The 8,786-nt window shown below is 42.6% G+C and overlaps 1 long non-coding RNA gene across 1 annotated transcript; it reads left to right on the forward strand.

The window, feature by feature from the left end:
• Positions 1–5,659: 5,659 nt before the first annotated feature.
• On the forward strand, positions 5,660–7,213 carry LOC130373650 (uncharacterized). Its single transcript, XR_008893539.1, has 3 exons — positions 5,660–5,791; positions 5,910–6,076; positions 6,441–7,213. It is a non-coding gene; the product is annotated as an uncharacterized LOC130373650 (long non-coding RNA).
• The last annotated feature ends 1,573 nt before the right edge of the window (positions 7,214–8,786 follow it).

The raw sequence follows: 8,786 nt of genomic DNA on the forward strand, positions 1-8,786 counted from the left end.
TGTGTATGTGTGTGCGTGTGCGATGCCTGAGACGACCAGCTAGTACAGCACTGCACGGCCCATTAGGCCCTCACTCTGGCTCAAAGAAGAGATCACCTAGATATAGATATAACAACACACAGGTACCACAAATGCATCGTGGCATCGCTTCCCCCCCCATCTCTCTGCAATGGAAACATGTGTCGGTGTTTAGTCGTGGCTTGACGGGCTGGTGTTGATAACAGTCCCATTTTTATTAGGATACTCCTGCCATTCGTCCGCTTTCACTGATAAAGTCTGTTTACATGTGCTGCCCCAGATTCAGATTGGACAAGACTTGGGAGCCATTCCAACTCAATTCACTAATGGAGTGGCCACTCCCCCCCCCCCACTACCTATCCCCTTATCCCCATCATCCCCCCACTTCCCCCCAGCACTCTTTTTTTCCTCAAGCAATGCATTTACCCTGGCTGGAGTCAGTACAGGATGCTACAATAGTTTAGCCATTTGGATTACATTTATAGACTGCTAGCAGGTCTTTCAGCGTTATATTTGGTCAGGGCTATTCACACTGCCTTATTAAAGAGAGTAGTGCAGAGAAAGAAGAGAGAGGGTTAGAGAGGAGGGGGGGGGGGGGGGGGGGATGAGGGCAGACGGAAATGCATGCCAGAGAGAGGTCTAAGATGGAGAAGTGAGAGGGGAGAGAACAGGAGCAGCCAAGTTGAAGCATCCCATGCTAGTTTTCTGTAAACCGTTAAAGTTTATTTAATGTTTTCGGAAACGACCCATGCAGATTTTACAGTATACATTTTAAAGGTGGGATACTTTGTTTTTAAGAAAAACATTAACATTTCCAGGCATAATATAGAAATGTTACCATATGACTTCAAAGACTTTTGCACTCAAAAAAGCAGAAACTGACATACTTTGTTATAATACACATGCATAGTTTGCATACACATCCGCGCATCCACGTTCACACACACACACACACACACACACACACACACACACACACACACACACACACACACACACACACACACACACACACACACACACACACACACACACACACACAAATTTTGGATCTTACAAAATGTTGTAATCCGTCTCATTTTTTTGAATTCGGCCACATTGGAATGTTGACAAAAACTAATTGAATCAACAGGGTTAGACTGAACACATTATTCCATCAGATGCTTGTTATTATCTGTTGCTCAGTGCAGAGGAGGTTAACTAGCTGCAACAGCTCGCTACAGCTGTTGATAACCGCCGCTGGTAGCACACCAATCCAAGTTGCATGTTGTTCATTACATACCTCACCTTGCGAAGCATCCGGATTCGCCGGGTCACTTTCACGCAGGAATCTTGCCAGGCTATCCGCTTGTGGCCAAACCACAGTGTTGCGGAACAATCACAGCCTATCAGGAGCTACGTGAGCTGTGTGATTTGTGATAGACGGTGATAGAGGTGGTTATTTTCACCTGCAAACAATTTTCTGAAAGAGCCTGCCCTTTCCCGAACTGTTTGTAAGGAGATCCCAGATTGTTCAGTGCCACAAACCATCTGGCACGTCAGGTTAATATCCATCCTCTGAAAAAAAAATCACAATGCATATGAATGGTAATAGAATAATAGAAAATAGCCCTTAAAACAATACAGATTAAGAAAAATCGAACACATGGTGTTCTGTACATACATGGTGTATGTACTTTGTATATAATCCTACAAAATGCATCCATTTCATCATTATCAACACCGGTTCAGTGACGTCATCTGTTTCATACATTAACTGGAGTTCGGGGTTTATGTTTTTAACAAGAAAAAAAGGTTGGTTGGTGATGGCGTTCTTTTTATACCTGCTTTTAAGTCCTTGAAACACCATTCCTATTTAGAAATGGCCCAGGGAGTTTAGCCCCGCAAGACTAATTGTACTTTAATTAATGTTAGTAGTGTGAAATGAATGTGAGTAGTCTGCTTCAATGCCTAAAAACATTACAATTATTATGCACTAATTATGATGTTCCATGAAAGAGATAATTATTTATTCTCATTTTTTCAGCTTTTTTAAATTTTTGCTTTTAACTACCGGAGTAATTTAGCCCACTTAGGGGAAATATAATGCAGGTGAATGGCAGCCAGCAGGATTATAAATGTGCTTCTAACCACAAAAGCATTCTTGAATGTCAATAGTACATTGAGAGTATGCCATCTATTCATTATTACACTAAATGCATTTGAAGACTGCTATGGTTGGTTTGATGTGGTGGTAAGTTAGGGGTTCTGGTGATGGTAAATTAGTGCTGGGGTTGAGAAAGGGGGTACTTTGAATTAGGTGTGTGTGTGGGGGGGGGGGGGGGGGGATTAGGGGTTGTGGAGAAGGGCTGGAGTTGAGTTTGGGGTTTGTGTGTTGGTGGTTTATAGGAGATGGTAAGGTGGTGGTTAAGGAGTTGTGGTGAGGGTGGGGTGTGTGATGGGTTAATGATACGTTTGGGGATTTGGAGTCTTATGGTGGTGGTGCAAAGGTGAGGAAGGTAAGTTAGGAGTGTCGGTGAGGGGGAGGGGTGTTAAGTTTGGGATAGTGATGAAGTGGTGATGGTAAGTTGGGGAAGGTGGTGAGGTGGGGCTGGTAGTGACAGTAAGTTTGGGATGGTGATGAGGTTGGGTTGGTATGTTTGGGATGGTGGTTAGTTGGGGATGGTGGAAGAAGTGATGCAAAGTTAATGGTGGTGGTGACTGAGGTAGGGGTGTTGGTGAGGTGGTCGTTGCTGTGTTTGCAGGACCAGAGTCAGTTTCAGGTGAGGAGGTGGAGCGAGGAGGGAATACGCCACTCTGGCGTATTTTGTGACACCCTTACACACACGAATCAGAGCCGGCTCTGTGCCAACACTCCCCAGTGGATGGGAGCGTTTTCCAAGAGTTAGGCTAAGAGCTCTTCTCTTTCCCCACAGGGGCCCGATCGAGGCTTTCTCTCAGTCGCTCCCTCCCAAAGGCTGACACTATTTCTCCACCATGGGGGGAAGGAAGGCACAGAGTATGACGCTTCAGTCAACATGGCTCACAAGGACTCTGCTGGTATAATCATGCAAATAATGTTGAAGTAAAAAAGGGAGATGACCTGCAGGGATAATTTGGTGCATGGAATATATTATATTGGTTGGAGTTGGAGTGAAATTGTTATATGCAGCCCATGATAATACATATTGAAAATGTGTCGGATGTGTCTAGAGGCAATAAGGAAACCTGGCAGCTTTATGGTTTGTCGCAACCCACTATTTCGGTGGCAAGAATACTTCATTGCTACTTGATAATTAAAGAATGAGTAATTTATGGAGGCTAGTGAGCAGTATATATAGTGTTGGATTTTAAGTTGATTTGTGCTATTTGGCAATGTCAATAAGTAAATTAGCTGATAATGAGCTGTATTTCTATAAATTGATAATATTTCAGTATCTTTATATTATAATACGTCAATAGGGTTGGTAGAATTTCAAAACCAATGATAATTTGTATGTTAAATCTGTATATCTATATATTTTCAGATTGTCTATCATAATTCTAGTCTAGGCTCCACAATTAGAAAATTGGCTTGCGTATTAGTCATTGAACCACATGCATGCTGTACACAGCATGAGTTTCATCAATGTTCTACAGTTTCGCCAGGTCTTAATACATATTTAATTTCCTTTTTTGACCGGGTTTAGTACATGCGTCATGTAATGTGCTACGTACCCCTGCAGAGTGCAAGAGGCCACAGCGAGGCTGTGCCCTGCCTCTGACTGCTCCGAAAGACATGGTTGTTAACCATCCAGGCAGTTGTGCGTAGCGGAGGACCTCATCACATTTCAGAATACTAATCAGACACATTGGAAATGTTCCCCGTGATCCGTCAGCCAATGTGGCTGATGTATATGCCGCGATAGAAGGAGTCTCGAAGGATGTCATGTTATTAGTGTAATCTATTCACGGGCAATCATCCCATATTATTCCACTCCCCAAGGACGTGAACTACTGAACTATGCTGGTCGGTGTCTTCCATGAGCAGATCGCTACCGTGTGACCAACAACAACAACCCAGAGGAACTTTAACAAAGGAAAAAGGGGATGAAGAGAACGGTTGCAGTCCTTGCACTTCCTCAATGTTGCAACCCTGATAAACAAGCTATTTGAACCTTACTTACTCTTTTGCTAAAGTGGCCTTTAGTAGGTTGTTATCAGACCAACACAGGCCGCTGGAGACGTTATGAATGATACACTTAAAATACTGATCAAAAGTCACAATGCTTCAGGCCGAGCACGTAGCCTAAATCATAGGCTGGCTACAGATGATTCACCGCAACAATGTCAAGTTAAACCAGTAAATATGTTTTAAATCAAAGATATTCATTCAAATGAAAAAAATCCCGTGGATTATCGTTCCAGGAAGTCCATCCCTTTGGCCTTCACCCTGAGACAGTAGGCCTAGCAGCGACGCCAGCTAGCTAAGTAAGGGTGTTTTTTATAAGTCCTCCCTCTAACCATCAGTCATTACCGGTAACTCCTCAGATAACAATGATCAGGGCAGCGCTCTTTGCAATCATTGCCCGCATTGACTCTAGTTTCCCTCCCCCTCCCCCCCTCATTACACCATCACCTCTCTCGTTTCTCGGCCGCCGGTTTCTCCCCTGATGGAATAGCTATGCAGAACGATGATCGAGGGAGTCCTGCCGCTCGCAGCGAGGATTTGATGTGCAATACGGAAGGCATTCAGCTGATTGAAGGGAAATGGTGCTTTGCATACAGAGGGGGGAAACCCGCAGACCTCATTATAGACCGCCAAAAGGAAAGAGAAATGGCAAATGAGTGACAGTCGTGGCGGGCCAAAGGAAAGCCTCTGTAATTACATGAGGTCAAATACGGAGCGCTTCGGGGTCTCTTCACAGCACAGAGTACAACAATGGAAGGAACGTCCAAAATATGTCATTGTTATGGTTAAGAAGTGTACTGCTTTTAAGGTGTATATTCTTGAACAGAAGTTCTTACCACATATTTTGTGGTAAGAAAAGTACATAATAAACCTTGACATCCATGCAAAGTGTATTCTAAATACAGCAATATATATATGTACTTCTGTACCAACCCTTGCTTCAATATATTATGAACCGCATTATACCAACTCTATGTATTTTAGCAACTTTGAGTGAGGTAGACAACGTAGCAAAAAAAAAGTGAACTTGTGATTCAACATCTCACTTAGGCTACATCTCTGAGACTCTTGGTGGTGTTCCTTGCCTTCCTGCTGAAAACCAGTGAAATTAGGACACCCAGGAGAAAACTCCCCATCATTTCCTGGGGCTCAATTTGTCAACCAGTTGGTTCATTATTCTATTCCACACTGTTAATTTTAATTTATGTGTGAAAGGTGGCTATTTAGTACTAAAGAATGTGATTGTAGGAGTGAATGAGTAGGAGTGTGAAGGATACTGTCAGAGTGACACTCACTAGTAGACCGTACCTCTACAGTTGAATGCTGTGTTGCTGCTAACAAATACATTCTCACTTTAATTGTTGGCTCTCAAGAATAAATTTAGCCCAGTTTGAATCAATTACAATGTTTTAGTTATATAATTTATATAGTTACATAATTCAATCTTAAAACAGTTAATGCACTATATATGTGTGCCTTTACATATTCTCAATGCTTAAGAGTTCAAATAATACTTTCACTTTGTTATTGTCTTACCTGTATCCGGGTCAGAACAGAGGTCAGAGAGTACTTTACAAGTAGCCTAACTGCAAGTTTCTCAACTATGTACAATGGCACTGCTGGGTATGTTGTCACGTTTTCCACACGATACAAATAGACACGTAGACTAGCGTTTGTTTGTAAAGCATCAGAATCTAATCGAAAAAGGACGTTTCAATGTTTACTTTAGCTGTTTCTCCAGTTAAGGTATGCTATGCGTAGATCGCTAATCGCGTGGCGCGTCCAACCATAGACATCCAACACCTGCACCGTGCCTCTGGCTCCGGGTGATCCCCTTGACCGAACGTCGCTCAAGACCTCCTGGCACCTCTGGAATCGGGGACACGCTACTTCTACACATGGATTAACGTGAGTGAAATACTTAGTTTGTCTCAAAGGGTTTACACTTTACAACGCACTTTGAGCGTACACTGAAGCATCATCAGTCCTCCGACGTAGCGACACGGTTCATTGTCTGTGTCAAAGTAAATAGTTTCTTTATTTTGATGAACTCCTCTGGTGCGGTTTGGTTATTAATGAGCTTTTTGATATTGTAGGTGAACCATATCGTTATATTCACAAAACTTCTTCGCGAATTTTTTTAGTTTTCTTTGCATGAAAAATTATCATTTAAATCCAAAAACAACATGTGTAATCCAGGGCATATAAAGACTGGGACCAGAAAATAATTACTTTCTCCATTGAAACACATTCATATTTTTCGATCTCATAGGTCCCATTAGCGCGGAAGAGGCGTGACTTCGCGACTCTATGCTCATCCATGTGTCCACGTGATGACATTACTTGGAAGAAATACTCCTGACATTTTTAACACTACATGGCATGCCTGTAGCCTACATGATCTTAAAACACATTTTAACACTGGAGAAATGGCAGTCGAAATAGGATCTCTCACTCTCCCCTGTGTGCTGTGTCTGAGACATCCAGTGGGCGTTCAAACAATGTTCATCCTACCCTGAGAGCAGGCCCATAAAAGAGAGAACTTGCTCACAGTCTGTCTCTGGCACCTCCTGAGTGCGGTACTCAGACAAGACTTCCGTTTGGGGGGTGCTGGTAATTCACCTTTGGTTTGCTTTGTAGTTGGATGTCTCGTGTTGTTTTGGTTTGCTCACTGCAACCTGCTGGTTTGACAACGCGGTGTGCTTGGCCCAGTCGTCTCCCCTTCTTCTGTTTGTTCTGATCTCCAGACCTTGTTTGTTGTTAGGCTGTATTTTTTTAATGCATACACTGGTCCATCATCCAATTGTTGCTTGGGTAGTTGGTCAATTATGTCAATGCATCATTTGTTTTGTGTCTGCAAACCAATATTTGACAACTGTGTACAGCAGTGTTTCCGAAACTTTTTCCATCGCGACCCAATTCACAATAGGCCTCATCTATAAAATCGTGAACAAATTTGTGCATAAATCACAACTTTGTTTAATGCATGTGCCACTTGCTATTGAAAACATACAACACGTATTAAATACTCTGCCCTAAATGAGACAATGCAAATGTGTTTTTAGGTTCAATTTATTTGGCGACCCAATTCAAATCTGTGGGTCACGGGAGATTTGAATTGGGTGTACAGCATAACACACACACACACACACACACACACACACACACACACACACACACACACACACACACACACACACACACACACACACACACACACACACACACACACACACACACACACACACACACACACACACACGTCGGTTGGGGATCCTTGAAATATCCTACAACTGGTGTCAGTGATTTGAGTATATGACACTGAGTAATGAAAAGGTCAGGACAAATGTATTAGCTTTTTCCTGCTGTGTTTGTAGGTGTCAAAAGGAACATTTTTTTGTCTGATTTAGTAATTTGAGTCCACAGATTATGAATTCCGTAACGCTCCACAGTTTTATGAGAAGAATTGAGGCGAACACCAGGGGGTATAAAAAAAAAATAGATTCACATGATAATAATAATCACGATTCTTATCTTTGAATCGTTTCACAAGCTCCAAAAACCCCCCAACAGCTATTTCATTAGAGTGTTTAGATTATTGCAATTGTTCATTTGCCACACCCCCTTTCCTAGCGCACAGCTGACTGCAGTAGCTCCTGAAATTAGCCCCCCTCTGTACTGAATCATGAAATCGATTTTTAATAGAGTTGTGACCCCATGAATCAAATCTAATCGAAGCGTGACACACCAAAATAATCACACCCTCTCGTGTAACGGTGTTCACACCACAAGGTTTTAGCCATATTTTTCAGTCAGTGACATATGTTTTGGAAATCAAAGGAAAGAATACCCCCGCCCGGCGGCATATCGTGGCGTGCACAAGGGGGAAGAGTCTGAGATAGTTATGTAATGGTTACCGGTGTAACGGTAAACCGCGATAAAAATGTTGTCAATGACAATTACCGTTTTCATTTCAAATAACATTATTATCGCGGTGGATAACCGCGCCCGCGGTGTGGAAACCGTGTTCCTAAATCCTTCCCAGCGATTCATCCAAGTCCCCTGAAGTTGCCGCGCAGGCGCACTGTGTAGCCTTCAACATAAGGTTTTTAAGTTTCTTGAAGTTGGTATCATGGCGGAAGGAGGAGACGACAGCGCTCAAGACATCCATCAGCCTTCTAATAGGGATGTGCGTTTCTTGCAAAAATACTATTCAGTATTCGAATAATATTCGATAATCGGTCAATCAAGACCCCCTCACATTCGCACGCACGCACAAACCCCAAAAAATATTATTCACCACCGGAAGTTGTGAAGGCCCATGCAAGTGAACAGAGCGTTCAATAGCATTGAGAAGAGCCGTGTAATAAATAACGATAGTCATATTCATTATTCGATATACTACGTGACTCCGACTATTCGACGATCGTTGCCCATCCCTACCTTCTAAGAGGAATAAGTCTGAAATATGGGCATATTTTGGGTATTAAAAATGCTGCGACAATACCGAAAACCGGGATAATTTTGGTCACAATAACCGTGAGGTTAAAATTCCATACCGTAACATCCCTAGTCTGAGATGTTTGGAAGTGTCAATTGCTGTGTGTTTTTCATGACT

Source organism: Gadus chalcogrammus, chromosome 20 (genome assembly GCF_026213295.1).
Source record: "Gadus chalcogrammus isolate NIFS_2021 chromosome 20, NIFS_Gcha_1.0, whole genome shotgun sequence".
In the NCBI taxonomy this organism is placed as follows: Eukaryota; Metazoa; Chordata; class Actinopteri; order Gadiformes; family Gadidae; genus Gadus; species Gadus chalcogrammus.